This window comes from Ursus americanus, chromosome 31 (genome assembly GCF_024610735.1).
Source record: "Ursus americanus isolate L20-20 chromosome 31, mUrsAme1.1.p, whole genome shotgun sequence".
Lineage (NCBI taxonomy): Eukaryota > Metazoa > Chordata > Mammalia > Carnivora > Ursidae > Ursus > Ursus americanus.
Genome location: NC_142157.1, coordinates 11680970 through 11697797, shown reverse-complemented (window position 1 = coordinate 11697797; position 16828 = coordinate 11680970). Strand labels below are relative to the sequence as shown.

General features: G+C 38.5%; 1 long non-coding RNA gene across 1 annotated transcript in view; it reads left to right on the top strand.

Annotated features, from left to right (window-relative positions):
- Nucleotides 1–5: 5 nt before the first annotated feature.
- Nucleotides 6–16828, top strand: part of LOC148107366 (uncharacterized) — a 40889-nt gene continuing 24066 nt past the window's right edge. The window contains exon 1 of the long non-coding RNA XR_015722496.1: nt 6–251. This is a non-coding gene — a long non-coding RNA (uncharacterized LOC148107366). The remainder of the gene's footprint in view (nt 252–16828) is intronic.

Genomic DNA, 16828 nt, shown 5'->3' with positions numbered 1-16828 from the left:
GAAAGGCAACGTTCTCAAACTGGACAGCGGGTTAGACAGCAGCTACCGGGCGGAGCGCTCATCTCCACCCCACCCGACGGTTTCCTGGAGAAATTCTAAGGAAGTCTGTTTGAGCTCGGGCTGCTCGCGCCGGGAGCCTGGAGGCTTCGTTGGGGAGCACGTGTTTTGACCCAGAGCCGAAGTAGCCCCAAATTCGTCTGTGGCCTGCTGTGCCCCCAGGAGTTTGGTGAATACAGAAACACTTCTTAAAGGTGAGTAAATGCATGCCTGTTCTACAAGACTTGCATTTTATTGGGGGAATTTGGCTTGCACACACACACACACACACACACGTGTTCTAACCTTTCTGGGATCATCCAGTAACCCAGTTCTTGGGTAAGGTGAACCTGGTACACTTACTTTATTATTTTTATTAACTACAAACCTAACATATACATTCTCCTTGTAAAAAGTTAGAAGTCAATATGCAGAATGAAAAGTGAGTGCTTGCCTTTGGTCTGTCCCACAGTTCCCAGGATGGAGGGACCCCTGCGTTCATGTCACCATTTTTATGAAAGGCCTCACCTACCTTTTAACATGCAGGGAACTGAAAGGCAGGTGGCGAGCGGTTCCTAGAGTTATGAACATCGCTTGCCATGTTTTCCATGGTTGGCAGTCACTTGGCATTAATTGTGGTTGTGTTACTACAACATTTTAACGAACTCTCCAGATTGCAAGACTACCAAATCCGAGAGTTTAAGGAAGATATCTTTAACACTATTTAAAAGGAGAAAGAAATAGGAGATATTGTTAAGTTGGCTTTCCAGAAAGTCATTGTTTAAGAGTGACCGTAATAACCAAAGATGGCGCCCATTTTCTCTTTTAAAAGTTATGGCAGATGGGACTGGGGATTCCTTTTCTCCTTTATCTGCGTGTTGCAAGTCCTAGTTACAGCTACATTTTGAGTTTATCGTTGATGGGCCATAAATCTAGTGGCATCTATATCACATTTAAATGAAGGAACTTATTCGGGAATTCCATTTGTTAAACCATATCTACACATTATGGAGAGAATGGGTCAGCTTGTTTCCTAAACATTTAGGATGAAATATTAGAGGGAGGGTGTTCACAAGCACTCTGTAATGTATGAAACCAAACCTCGTACTGCCTCTTACTGCCCATCTTTATGGTATTTTTTTAGCACAGCATCAGCATGGTTTTTTTTTTAAGATTTTATTTATTCATTTGACAGAGATAGAGACAGCCAGCGAGAGAGGGAACACAAGCAGGGGGAGTGGGAGAGGAAGAAGCAGGCTCATAGCAGAGGAGCCTGATGTGGGGCTCAATCCCATAACACCGGGATCATGCCCTGAGCTGAAGGGAGGCGCTTAACCGCTGTGCCACCCAGGCACCCCAGCGTGGTTTTTGTTTTTTTTTTTTAATCTCAAAACACAACCACTAAATTTCTACAGTTGCTCAGAAATCAGCCAGCATGAAGTACTAAATTCTATAGAAAAATATGTACCTCGAGATTTGAATTTATCCAGTTTCTTCATTCTAGTTTATTGATTCTAGATCATTTACTTTTACTAATCTAGTTATCTAGATTACTAATGTTTGTGTGGGTTTAGAACGTCAATAAAAAATACCACTAACAGTTATTCCCCACCAGTTTTTCTGTGTCATTCCATAAAAGGAATTTGGCATTTTTGAAATGAGCTCATCTGCTATAGTTGAGTTGTGAGACCCTTTCATATTGGTTTCAGAGCTCTGGACTGCTCCAAATGCAGCTGTAACATGGCCTGGAAGTCACATGTCTTAAGTGACAAGTCTTCTAAGTTTCTTCCTTTCAATTCAGACAACCCTCTGGCCATTAATCTGAGAATGGTGTCTACTTTGTCAGGATAGGATTCTCCATACTTTATAAAATGCCTTCTGGATGAGAAGAGGGTGGGTATTGGGGATTCAAGAATATAGTTTAGAACTTAACAGTTTATCTAGTCTACGTCTTACCACCTCCGGTCTAGATAAAATGAAGCAGGCAAAGCATTACCTTTTCTTTATCTCTTATCACTATGTAGATTCCATTTCCTTCTGTTCCCCAGCCCTTCTCAAGCAGCTCCCGTGTCCCCTTTTTTTCTCTTGTCCCCCCATTTCTCCTTTTCTAAGTTGCATTCTCTCAGGTTAGGCAAACTGAGTTTGGTATAAATAAAGGGCAGTTCCCCATTATTTTTTATTAAAAAATGTTTTTCCTCATTATTATTATAAATAGATGCTTCCCCTTTAACTGTGCATTTTAGTTACTTGTTAATCTCTTTCCTACACTTGAGTATGAGCTCCTTGGAGATGAGAACTGCATCTTGTTCATCCCTGTGTCTGATACTCAGAGGACACTCTAATGTTAGTCGTAACTTGGGTAGTCCTGCTTGTCTTTCCACAGCTCTAGAAATTACGGAATTCAAATATGGCAGCCATCATGGTGGAAATGTATTCTGTAGATCCTGTAGGGTCCGCTCAGATGCCTGTGTTCTGAGACACCAGCTATCTTTTTGCATCTTTTCATCTGCCCTATCTTAAGCTTTTTTCCTTTTCCTTTCTTCCTTGTTGGAATTAAAAGAGTATAGCTGTTCCTCCTAACTCGTGTAATAATCTGTCACAGAGTGTTATGAAGTCGCTCAGTTTTCCTTTTCTAGACTGAAATCTAAAGATTTAATAAATTGATTGGCCGTTGAGAAGAGGCTCTAAAACTGAAAGATGAATAGTTAAGAAAGAAACTGAAGAAGGGACAGCAGCAAGAACTGATCATGAATGTAGTGCTGGGGAAGGAAATTTTTTTTTTTCCTTGAGAGACAGAGAGCAAGAGAGAGAATGAGAGAGAGAAGGAGCAGAAGAGGAGGGAGAGAGGATCCCAAGTATGTTCCACGCCCAGTGCCGACCCTAACTTGGGGCTCCATCTCACCACCCTGAGATCATAACCTGAGCTGAAATCGAGAGTAGACACTTAAGTGGCTGAGTTACCCAGGTGCCCCGAGAAACATTGTTAAAACACATATACGTATTATGGTAGGGTGGTAGGCTTTTATATTGATGGTCTCCAATGAATCATGGCTCCCAGCATTTATGATTTTTCATGGTTTCCTCCCACGTTGATGCTGGGTTTGACCATGTGACTTACTAGGTCCAATGGGACATTAGCAACTGTGACACAAGCAGAAGGTTGATAAGTACATGTGCATTTGGGATTTGCCTTCTTTTGGAAGCAAGAGAGCTCAGGTTTTATGGACTTGGCATTCACGATGCTGATGGTAAAACTCTTTGAAGTAGTTACTTTATCATTGACCTTCATTAAATTCCTTTTTATATAATAAGGTAAATTTCTCATTTTCTGTAGTATAGTGATGCCCAAAAACATGGCTCAGGAAATAGCAGAAGACAAGCTGGAGAATGCTTGAGAGAAAGAAAAATAGAGATTTCCTTAATGGAGTTGTTAGAATTTGGGAGAACACATTAGAACAGGAATGTGGTCTTGAAGACCACATTCAACATACAGAAAAGAAAACACAGCAACAATAACCAGACTTGACATTTTATTGAGCAGGACTTTAAAGGGGGGGGTGGATAATTAAAAATGAATAGGTTAGAGAGAGTGACTGGAGTCTTAAAATATGTAACAGAAGAAACCAGACTAATGCCCCCAGAGGGAGCACAAATCCAGAAGATAACCGAGTAATTACAGGTGCCTGTGGAGATGTTTCCTTGAAGAACAGGAGAAAAGTCTGAATAGAGTTTTAAGTCTAGAACTTGGGCAGTTAGACTCTTTCACATATTATTAAGTCAGTCTCAAAGTGATGAAGTTATTTCAGTAAAGATTCTTGTACCTCCTTAGCCCTAGGGGACCAAGAATTTCTAGAGTGAAATCTTCTCCAAAGAGAAGCACAGGAAAGAGGAGAAACACTACAAGGAACCAGGGGGGACCACAGTGATTGACCCTGGGCCTGAAGTCCATTGGGAGAGTATGAATTTATCAAATGGAGGTGAAGGTGGGCAAGATTTGGTAAACAGTGGGTGGTTTGATCCTTCAGGAACTCCTTGGCTTTATATTTTTGTGGGAGCCTTCCCAAAACAAAAATGGAAGACTATGTTAGGAAACCAATGTCTGAGCCCTAAATCAAGGGGAAATAATAAAGGGATAGCACTCGGTCCCACCAAATAGGGCTGCTTTCAGGTTTTTTGAGAAGGAAAGGGATCACTGTGAGGGGCAAGATAAGATTTGTAAAACTAAGGGAACCTTCTTAAAAAGAGGAAGGGAAAGGTAACCTGGAAGGGCAGGAAGTCTTCTTGGGAAGGGAAGGGGAGATCTTCTGCAGCCCTCCGAGGTGAGGTAAGTTCTTAAGAGTATAGAAAAATCCAAAAGCTGAAAAAGGTAATTTGGGGAGGGGGGGCGGAGAGAACATGGCAGAGGTATTGATCCTTGCTAGGCCCCAAGGGGCACAGACTTCAGGAACACGAATAATAGATTCTGTTCAGGAATCTGCTGAGAATGATTTTACAGCGGAAATGGGTGTGGGGACCTCAGGGGAAAGTGACCCCAAGACTCAAGTTTTGGGGCCCACATAAATTCTGCTCAAACAGGACTAGACAGAACCCACACTCAATCCGGGAGTACGAGGTCTACATGGGCAGTGGAAATGAAGTGGTTTTGGATATTTTTCAAGGAATTATGGCATCCTAGTTAAAAGTATAGACTTTGAGGCTGCGGTGCCTGGGTTCCCAACCCAGCTGTACCTCTTATTACCTGTGTGATTTTGGGCCAGTTATTTAACCTCTTTCTGTCACATTTTCCACTTTTTAAGTGGAGAAGCTTCTTAGGATTAAATTATTTAATACATGCTAAATTATTTAAAACGTGAAATTCAATAAGGGCTATTATTATTAGAAATAGTTTCACCATTGCGTGGGATTTTTTTGCTTGTTTGTTTTAGTTTTATACCTTTACGAAGGTAAGGAAAGTTTGCTAAGAAGTGGTTTTTTCATGAATGAGTTACATTTTTTATCAAATCATGTGTGTTAATCTATTGGGAAGGACATGAGTCTCTCCTTCATGTGTGTATGTGGCAGATGGTATTCTTGTGTTTTAACCTTGAACAAATGCTTGAAAACCCTAAATGTCAGAATATAATCAGACTCAATTTACTATATTTTATATAGCATTACCGCATTCATGTTGAGGTGAGATTAGCCTCTAATTTTCTTTAATTGTCCAATTTGGATAACAATGTTATACAAGCCTTATAAGGGTAACTTTCTTTTTTTATTCCCTGCAAAAGTTTATAGAAGATAGAAATATCTGATATAAAACTTATATCTTATATATAAACTTATATAAAAAACTGTTTCTTTTTCCCCCCTCTTTTTCTTTATTTTATTTTTCCATCATGATAAGTGTACTCTTTAATCCCCATCACCTGTTTCACCCATCCCCCCACCCACCTCCCTCTGGTAACCAGCAGTTTGTTCTCATAGTTAAGACTCTGTTTCTTGGTTTGTGTCTCTCTCTCTTTTTTTCCTTTGCTGGTTTGTTTTGTTTCTAAAATTCCACATATGAGTGAAATCATATGGTATTTGTCTTTCTCTGACTGATGTATTTTGCTTTGTTTAGCATTATACTGTCTAGCTCCATCCATGCCATTGCAAATGGCGAGATTTCATTCTTTTTTATAACTGAATAATATTCCAGTGTGTGTGTGTGTGTGTGTGTGTGTGTACATACCACTTTTTTATCCATTCATCTGTCAGTGGACATTGGGCTGCTTCCATAGTTTGGCTATTGTAAATAATGCTGCAATAAACATAGGGGTGCATGTATCCTTTTGAATTAGTGTTTTTGTATTTTTGGGATAAATACCCAGTAGTACAATTATTGGATCACAGAGTAGCTCTGTTGTTAATTTTTTTGAGGAAACTCCATACTGTTTTCCACAGTGGCTGCACCACTTTGCACTCCCACCAACAGTGCAAGAGGGTTCGTTTTTCTCCACATCCTCGTCAACACTTGTTGTTTCTTGTGTTTTTGATTTTAGCCATTCTGACAGGTATGAGGTGGTATCTCATTGTGGTTTGATTTCCATTTCCCTGATGATACATGGTATCTTTTCATGTGTCAGTTTGCCATCTAGATGCCTTCTTTGGAGAAATGTCTGTTAACGTCCTCTGCCCATTTTTTAAATTGGATTATTTGTTTTTTGGGTATTGAGTTGTATCTGTTCTTTATATATTTTGGATACTAACCCTTTATCAGATATGTCATTTGCAATTCTCTTCTCCCATTCTGTACGTTGCCTTTTAGTTTTGTTGATTATTTCCTTTACTGTGAGAAACTTTTTTATTTTGATGTAGTGCCAATAGTCTATTTTTACTTTTGTTTCCCTTGCGTCAGGAGACATACTTAGAAAAGTGTTGCTACAGCCAGTGTCAGAGAAATTACTACCTGTGTTCTCTTCAAGGATTTTTATGGTCTCAAGTCTCACATTTCGGTCTTTAATCTATTTTGAGTTTATTTTTGTGTATGGGGAAATAAAGTAGTCCAGTTTCATTTTTTTTTGTATATAACTGTCCAGTTTTCCCAGCACCATTTATTGAAGATACTGTATTTCCTTCCATTGTATATTCATTCCTCCTTTGTCGAAGATTAATTCACCATATGGATTTATGGATTTATTTCTGAGTTTTCTACTTTATTCCATTGATCTATGTGTCTATTTTTATGCCAGTACCGTACTGTTTAAATTACTACCACTTTGTAGTATAACTTGGAAGCTGCAATTGTGATTCCTCAAGTTTTGTTTTTCTTTTCCAAGATTGCTTTGACTATTCAAGGTCTTTCGTGGTTCTGAACAAATTTTAGGATTGTTTGTTCTAGTTCTGTGAGAAATGCTGTTGATATTTTGATAGATATTGCAGTAAATCTGTATATTGTTTTGGGTAGTACAGACATTTTAACAATATTTTTTCTTTTAATCCATGAGCATGGAATGCCTTTCCATTTCTTTGCATCATCTTAAATTTCTTTCATCAGTTTTTTATAGTTTTCAGAGTACAGGTCTTTCACCTCTTTGGTTAAGTTTATTCTTAGATATTTTATTGTGTTTGGTGGAAATGCAAATGGAATTGTTTTCTTAATTTCACTTTCCCCTGCCTCATTATTAGTGTATGGGAATGCAGTGGATTTCTGTCCATTGCTTTTGTATCCTGCGGCTTTACTGAATTCGTATATCAGTTCTAGTAGTTTTTTGGTGGAGTCTTTAGGGTTTTCTATATATATATATATATATATAGTATCATGTCATCTACAGATAGTGAGAGTTTTACTTCTTCCTTACCAATCTGGATGCCTTTTACTTCTTTATGTTGTCTAATTGCTGTCGCTAGGACTTCAAGTACTGTGTTGAATAAAAGTGGGGAGACTGGACATCGTTGTCTTGTTCCTGACCTTAGGGCAAAAGCTCTCAGTGTTTCACCATTGAGTATGATGTTGACTGTGGATTTTTCATATAAGTCCTTTATTATATTGATGTACGTTCCCTGGAGACCTACTTTACAGAGAGTTTTTATCATGAATGGATGTTGTACTTAGTTGAATGGTCTTTCTGTTATCTATTGAAATGATCATATGGTTTTTATCCTTTCTCTTAATGATGTGACATATCATGTTGATTGTTTTGGGACTGTTGAACCACCCTTGCATCCTGGGAATAAACCCCACTTGATTGTGGTGTATGATTTTTTTTATTAACTTACTGTTGGATTCAGTTTGTTAATATTTTGTTGAGGACTTTTGCATCTATATTCATGAGAGATATTGGCCTGTAGTTCTCTTTTTTGGTAGTGTCTTTATCTGGCTTTGGTATCAGGGTGATACTGACCTCATCGGAATGAATTTGGAAGTTTTCTTCCCTTTCTATTTTTGAAATAGTTTGAGAAGAATAGGTATTAACTCTTCTTTAAATGTTTGGTAGAATTTGCCTGTGAATCTGTCTGGTCCTGGACTTTTGTTTTTTGGGAGTTTTTTTTTTTTTTTTTAAAGATTTTATTTATTTATTTGACAGAGATAGAAACAGCCAGCGAGAGAGGGAACACAAGCAGGGGAGTGGGAGAGGAAGAAGCAGGCTTATAGTGGAGGAGCCTGATGTGGGGCTCGATCCCATAGCGCCGGGATCACGCCCTGAGCCGAAGGCAGACGCTTAACCGCTGTGCCACCCAGGTGCCCCTTTTGGGAGTTTTTTGATTATTATTTCAGTTTCATTGCTGGTAATTGGTCTGTTCAAATTATCTATTTCTTCTTGTTTTAGTACTGATAATTTGTATGTTTCTAAGAATTTATCCATTTCTTCTAGATTGTTGAATTCGTTGGCATTTAGGTTTTCATAATATTCTGTTAAAATTATTTGTATTTCTGTGGTGTTGGTTGTTATTTCTCCTCTTTTGTTAGTGATTTTGTTGATTCAGGTTCTCTTTCATTCTTTCTTTTTTTTTTTTTGATGAGTCTGCATAGAGGTTTATCAATTTTGTTGATTTTTTCAGACTCAGCTGCTGGTTTCACTGAGCTGTTCTTTTGTTTTTTTGTTTCTGTGTCATTTATTTCTATTCTAATCTTTATTATTTCCTTCCTTTTGCTGGGTTTGAATGTTTTTTGGTCTTCTTTTTCTAGCTCCCTTTAGGTACAGGTTAGATTGTTTATTTGAGATTTTTTTCTTGCTCCTTGATGCAGGCCTGTATTGCTATCAACTTCCCTCTTAGAACCACTTTTACTGCATCCCAAAGATTTTGGACCATTGTGTTTTGATTTTCATTCGTTTCTGTGTAATTTTTTATTTCTTCTTTTATTTCTTGGTTGATCCATTCATTGGTTAGTAGTGTGTAATTTAACCTCCATTTATTTGTGCTCTTTCCAGATTTCTTCTTGTGGTTGATTTCTAATTTGTTTGTGGTCAGAAAAGATGCATGGTATGACTTGATTTTTTTTTAATTTGTTGAGACTTGTTTTGTGGCCTAATACAAGATCCATTCTGGAGAATGTTCCATGTGCACTTGAAAATAATGGTATTCTGCTGTTTTAGGATGGAATGTTCTGAATGTCTGTTAAATCTATGCACTCCAGTGTGTTGTTCAAAGCCACTGTTTCCTTGTTGATTTTCTGCTTGGATTATCCGTCCATTGATGTATGTGGGGTGTTAAAGTCCCCTAATATTATTGTATCACTATCAATTATTTCCTGTATGTTTTTTATTAACTGATTTATGTATTTGAGTACATAAATATTTACAATTGTTATATCCTTTTGTTGGATTGTCCCCTTTATTATACAGTGTCTTTCTTTGTCTCTTGCTACAATCTTTGTTTTAAAGTATGTTTTGTCTGATTTAAATATTATTGCCCTGGCTTTCTTTTGACATTCATTTACACAATAAATGTTTCTCCATCCCCTCACTTTGAATCTGCAGGTGTTTTTTGGTCTGAATTGAGTCTTTTCTAGGTAGCATACAGATGGGTCTCTGTCACCCTATGTCATTTGCTTGGAGCCTTTAGTCCATTTATATTCAAAGTAAGTATTGATAGATATGTATCAATTGCCATTTTGTTACTTGCTTTGTGGTTGTTTCTATAGGTTTTCTTTGATCTTTTCCTCTTGCTGTCTTTCATGGTTTTTTGGCTTTCTTTAGTGATATTCCTGGATTCCTTTCTCTTTATTCTTTGTATATCTATTAGTGGTTTTTGATTTGTGGGTCCCATTAGGTTTGTATATAACATCTTCTGTATGTAACAGTTTGTATTAAAGTAATGGCTGCTTAAGTTAAAACCCATTCTTTTCTCCTCTCCCTCCACATTTTAGGTATGTGGTGTCATATTTTACATCCTTTTGTTTTATGAACCCCTTCACTGATTTTTATAGAAGTATTTATTTTTACTGCTTTTGTATTTTTTACTTTTCATATTCTCCCTTATGGTCATTCTTTCCCACTCAGAGTCCCCTTTAATATTTCTTGCAGGGCTGGTTTAGTCGTCATGAACTCCTTTAGTTTTTGTTTGTCTGGAAAACTCTCTCTTTCTCTCTTTTTTAAGTAGGCTCCACACCCAGCATGGAGTCCAGTGAGGGACTTGAACTCAGAACCCTGAGATCAAGACCTGAGCTGAGATCAAGAGTTGGAGGCTTACCCGACTGAGCCACCCAGGCTCCCCTGTCTGGGAAACTCTTTATCTCTCCTTCTGTTCTGAATGATAGTCGTGCTGGACAGAATATCCTTTAACTGCATATTTTTCCTTCTCAGCACTTTGAACATATCATGTCACTCCCTCTGACCTGCAAAGTTTCTGTTGAAAAATCTGCTGATAGCCTTATGGGGTTTCCCTTGTACATAACTGTCTTTTCTCTTGCTGCTTTTAAAATATTTTCTTTATCTCTACTTTTTGCCATTTTAATTACTATGTGTCTTGGTGTGGACCTCCTTGGGTTGAATTTTTGGGGCACTCTCTATGTCTCCTGGATCTGGATATCTGTTTCCCTCCCCAGATTAGGGACGTTTTCAGGTATTATTTCTTCAGATAAAATTTCTGCCCCTTTTTCTCTTATTCTTCTGAGATCCCTACAGTGCAAATGTTATTATGCTTGATGGAGTCACTGAGTTCCTTAAGACTATTCTCAGTTTACATAATTTTCTTTTCTCTCCTTTGCTCACCTTGGTTACTTTCCATTCCTCTGTCTTCCAGGTCATTAATTCATTCTTCTGCTTCATCTAGCCTGTGATTTATTCCATCAAGTATATTATTATTTCATTTTATTGTGTTGATCTCTGATTGGTTCTTTCGTTTATCTATGTGTTAAGTGGTCTCACTGATGTCCTCCACTCTTTTCTCAAGTCCAGTGAATATCTTTATGAACATTAAATTCTCTATCAGAATTATATCCATTTCACTTACGTCCCTTACTGGGGTTTTGTGCTGTCCTTTCATTTGGGAGATATTGCTCTGTCTCCTCATTTTGTCTAACTTTCTGTGTCTGTTTCTGTGTGTTAGGAAAATCAGCTACTTCTCTTGCTCTTTAACAATAGTAGCCTTATGAAGAAGAGGTCCCGTAGTGCCTTGCACTGCAGTGTCCCCTGTTCCCTGGGGCTTCAGTGAGTGTCTCCTCTGTGTGTTGTGTGTGCTCTGCTGTTGAGTCTTGGCCTCTTTTTCCTTCTGTCCAGTTGTCTGCAGAGGCTCTCCTTGCCTATTGTGGGCAGTGTTTTGTCCCCAGCAGTGGTGGTGGTGGGGGCATTTTAACAAGGTATGTGGTGGTCTCCTTGCAAAGTGAGACCTTCCCCTGCTGCTGCAGGAACTGAGGTCCCACAAAATGTGCTGGTCTGGAGATGTGGTGGACAGGATTTGGGCCGGTCTTCCAGAGGAGTGGCCCTGCAGCACTGGGAAGAGTGGATCTGCCCGAGTAAGGGGTTGGGAGCTTGGTGCAAACAAGTTACGTAGCAAGTATTAACGCAGTGCTTGTTCCCACAGATGGGCATTGTTTATGCTAGGGGACAGGGGAGGGAAATGGCACCTTCTTGTTCCTTTGTCCCTGGAGGGGTCTTCCCATGATCCTTATGTCTCTGGGCTATACTCTGATATGAGGAAATCACGCTCCTTCTTGTCTACTCCCTCCATTTTTCAAACTGTTGGTTCTAGTGCTATATTTGCAAGGGCTGTTTGTCACACTGTCTCTTTAAGGGTGGGGACTCTGCTTTCTAACACCCTCCAGGATCTCCCAGAGCTGAGAGTCCCACTAATTATAAGAACTCATGGGATTTGACCTTTCTCTCTTTCAAAGGCAAATGTTTTGGGGATTTGTCCTCCCCATTTGTGGGCTCCCCAGTGTGAAAGTCTGTTTTCTTTACCCTTCTCTGCACCACCAGCTCCCTCTCCACCAAGGATATCCATGGTCCATTTTGCTCCTAGACTGCATCTTCCATGTCTTTGCCCTTCCTACCTTCTCAATGTGACCTCTTCTCTTTCTTCTGTAAGTCTTGGGTCATTTTCTGGGTGATTTACACCGCTGCTAGTGTTATCTAGTTGTATCCATGGGAGGAGGCAAGCTTAGGGCCCTCCTACTCTGCCTTCTTCCCAGCCAACCAGAAATAACCTGTTTCTTGAAAGATTGCTAAATCTCTCCTGAGACTTTTCTGGGTCTAGTGCCTTTAAGAGATGGAAATTTTTACCAGCCAACTCAATTTCGTTGATAGTATAGGGTGAATCAGGTATTAAATTTCTTCTTCAGCCAACTTGATAATTTTTCTAAAAGTGTGTTTACATCATTAATTTTTAAATTGCTATAATGTTTTCATGCATTTTTTAAAATAAAAATAATCTATTCTTTATCTGTACTTCTGACCCTTTTTCCATTCGTAATATTAATCTGTGTCTACTCTCTTTTTTCCTTAAGAAGGCTTTTAAAACTTTTTAAATTTATTACTCTTTTAAGAGAAGAAAGGTTTTGATTTTGCAGTTTAACTCTTTTAAAATTCTTTGATCATAGTTTCTTTAATTTCTACCTTTGCCTTTATTTCCTTCTTCCAACTTTTTAAATTCTTTTTCTGACTTAAGTTGACTGCTTCTTGTTTTATAATAAGTGCATGTAAAACTATGACTTTTCACTGTCGTATTGGATTAATGACTCTATAGGTTTTGATGGGTAGTGTTCTAAAGATAAATTTTCAAAAATCTATTAATTTCCTTAGGATTTATCCTATTTTATGTCACCTTTTTACCAGCTTTTGTTCCTACTTGCTTTTTCTACTTTTATTCTTGTTCCTTTTGTTGGAGTGGTATCTTTTTCTTAATTCTCATGGTTTGCTTTAAAAGTTACTCTTAAATCTTTAACATGTATCTTGGTTTTACATTTCTCCAGCAAGTTCTTTTTCTTTAAAAAGAGTTATTTATTTATTTTAAAAAGGAAGAGGGGGAGAGCACAGATACAGGGGGAGGGGCAGAAGGAGAGGAAGAGGGAGAGAAACAGACTCCTTGCTGAGTGGGGAGCCTGAGATGGGGGCTCAGACTCACGACCCTGAGATCATGACCTGAACCAAAATCAAGAGTTGAACACTTTACCAACTAAGCAACCCAGGTGCCCCTCTCCAACAAGTTCCAAAGTTAATTATTAACTATTCTCTTCCAAAAGCAATGAAAATATTTATAATTTTTTATTTCAAGTTGAAACACCCTGCTATCAGCTTTCCTAGTATTGTTATCTAGAATTTTCCAATTTTGAAACACATCCATGAAAATTACTATGGTTATTTTTTTCTTTTAAAATTTATTTATTTTTATTTTAGACAGAGAGAGAGAGAATGGGGGAGGGGCAGAGGGAGAGGGAGAGAGAAAATTCTCAAGTAGGCTCCCTGCTGAGCATGGAGCTGGGTCCCAGGACCCTGAGATCATGACCTGAGCCAAAAATCAAGAGTCAGACACTTAACTAACTGAGCCACCCAGCCATACTGTGGTTATTTCTTTCACACTCAATAGTTCATTGAGTTTGGCTGTGTTTTTCAAATGAATTTGCTCACCATTGAATTTCCTCCTTCTTTCTTTGAATCAGTTTTATGGCTGACGCATATTCTTCAGTAGTTTCTTCACAAATGTCAGTGAGGAGTAAACTCTTATTTTTTCATACTTATTTTTTCATATTGAATTATCTTCCTTCTTGAATGATAATTTATTATGTATAGAAGTCTAGGTTATGAGGTCTTTACTTTAGGTACGTGAAAGATATTTTCCTGCTACCTTTTGACATTTATTTTTGCTGATGAGAGCTCTGCTACCAACCTGATTGGTTTTTGTTTTTTTGTTTTTTGGGGGGTTTTTTGTAGGTAATCTTTCATTTAAAAAAAGAACAAAGTGGCTCCTGGCTGGCTCAGTCAGTGGAGTGTGGGACTCTTGATCTTGGGGTTGTGAATTCAAGCCCCATGTTGGGTGTAGAGATTGCTAAAAAATAAAATCTTAGGGGTGCCTGGGTGGCTCAGTCAGTTAAGCATCTGAGTCTTGATTCTGGCTTAGGTCATGATCTTGGGGTTGTGAGATCAAGCCCCATGTTGGGCTCCATGCTGGGCGTGGAGCCTGTTTAAGATTCTCTCTCTCCCTCTCTCCCTTTGCCTCTCCCCATCCCTGCTCATGCATGCTCTCTTTCTCTAAAAAAAAATAAATGAATGAAAATAAAAATAAAAAATAATAGAATTTATTTTTTGGAGTAATTTTAGGTTCATGGAAAAATGAAACCGAAGGCACAACGCTTTCTCATCTACCTCCTGTCCCAGTTCATGCGTGTCTCCCTCATTATCAACTTCCCCCACCAGAACTATAAAGAGTAAAAAGTGAATCTCCTTTTTGCCCTACACCACTTGCCTCTTCCGCTTGCCAATTTTTACTCTGTTTCATTGTTATCAGTTTGGTGTGCATCCTTCCTGAACTGTCTCCATACACACACAGACACACACAATGTGTGTGTACACTCATATACATGTGGTTGTGATGGTCAGTTTTATATGTCACCTTGGCCAGGCTATATAGTTCCCAGTTACTCCTTCAAACATTTATGTAAGTGTTGCTTTGAAGGTGTTTTGTAGATGTGATTAAAGTCCAAACCAGTTGACTTATTAGGAAGGGAGATGATCCTAGATAACCTGGATGGAACTAATTTAGTTATTTGAAAAGTCTTGAAAGCAGCACTTAGTCCTACCTGAAGAAGAAATTCTGTCTGGGGCCAGCAGTTTCAGTTTGTGCCTCAAAGTTGTAGATAACTCCCTTCCTGATGGCCTGCCCTGTGATTTTCCAACTTGCCTAGCCAGCCCTGATAATTGCATAAGCCGTCTTTGCAATAAATCTCTTATTATATATTTCTTACTGATTCTGTTTCTCTGGTTGAGACATGACTGACATATAAATTTTTGTGACTTGCTTTTTCACTAACAATATGTCTTAGAGATGGCATTATATTTAACTGCTGAATCCTAGCACATAATATGAATATACTCTATCTCATCTAATCATCCTGTTACTGGTGGATATTTTAGTTGTTTAGATTCAAATTTAAATTAGATTCAAATTATTTTCATTTGCTACTTTGAAAATTTGCTCTTTTGACTTCTTGTATCCAGCATTGCTATAATAAAATTTAATACCAATTGGATTCTTGCTTCTTTTGCAAATAATTATTTTTCTTCTTTGAAGGCTCTTAAGATATTATTCTTCTCCTTTAATATTTTATAAGAACTATTATTGGGGAGGAAAAAATTTCCTTCTACCCTTCAAGGTTATTTGGCTGGTCTAATAATTAAATTAACATATGGCAGATTAACAGGAGAAAACAAATTTAATTACATATGTATGAGGGGCACCATTAGGCTATGAGACCGGAAGCTGGGCAATTCCTGCTTATATGCTATCTTCAGCTAAGGAATGGGACTGGGACCTGGGGCTTCAAAGAGGAGAAGGGTGATTCACAGGACAGTAAGGAAAGCAGATGTGGTTAATTAGGTGTTTGACCTACCATACAGATCTGTCATTCAGATAAAAAAAATTATCTCTGGTAATAGTTGTCTTTCTGGGCCAGGCCCCTATCTAAATTCTTTCAGGTAGTTAAGGGACCAGTAAAAGTTTTTCCTGCGTTTTCCGGGTCTTGATTGTTTTCATTTTAAATATGCCAACATGACATATTTTGGGGAGACTTGTTTTGAACTCCTTGAATATCTATGGTTGTTTTTCATCTGGCTTCATTTTTAATAGTCCCTTTAAATCTGGAGACTTACTTCTTTTGATGTTCTCGTGTCATTGCTTTTATTACCTTCTTTTCAGTCCTCTTTCTCTCTCTTCTTTTTATGGAACTCCTGTTTCATGGATGCAAGATTTTCTGGGACTTTCTCTCAAGCCTCAACTTCTTTTTTTTTTTAAGTTTTATTTATCTGAGAGAGAGGGAGAGGGAGCAGGGGGGAGGGGCAGAGGGAGAGGGAGAGAGAATCTCAAGCAGACTCTGTGTTGAGCATGGAGACTGATGCGGGGCTCAGTCTCACGACTGTGAGATCATGACCTGAGCAGAAACCAAGAGTCAGATGCTTACCAGCTGTGCCACCCAGGCGCCCCCTCAAGCCTCAACTTTTATGTCGTACTTCCTACCCATTCATTCTGTTGTGCCGCATTTAGAGCTGGGTAATCAGCTTATTAACTTGCTCTTCACTTGTGCCCATTCTATCATTCAGCTGATATATTGAGTTTTATTGTAATAATAAATAACTTTTTTTATTTTTAAGGTCTAAAATTGCATTCTTATAATACTGTTCTTTTTTCATAGTTATGATGTTCTTCTGAGGATATTAATTTCACATTAAAGCTTCATTTTGTTTGCTCTATTAAGCATTTTCCCCTTCCGGTTAATGAAGTTTGGTACATCTCTTTTATGACACTGATTTTCATCCTGTATTTGGCAGTTTTGGGTTTCGGTACTGTATTTGTCGTGGTCTGTCTCCCATGATGGGGAGAAGGAACAGGATGGGTTCCTGGATGAGGAACACTAGGCATTCATACCCTCAGAGGTGACTGCTCTGCTTTGCTTGAGTGACACCATTTGTAAGGGGCAGCTTGACTATCTGTACTCACTTCTCCAGCCTGGAGCAGATGCCTCAGCAACTTGCTTCTCGACAATGGGGACGAGGGTCTTTGCAGCAGGAGGCAGAGGGTCCACACATCTAGCATCCATCTGGCACGCACCTTCTCTGAGTTTAGAAACTTGCAGAGTTGGGGCACCTGGGTAGCTCAGTCATTAAGCATCTGCCTTTGT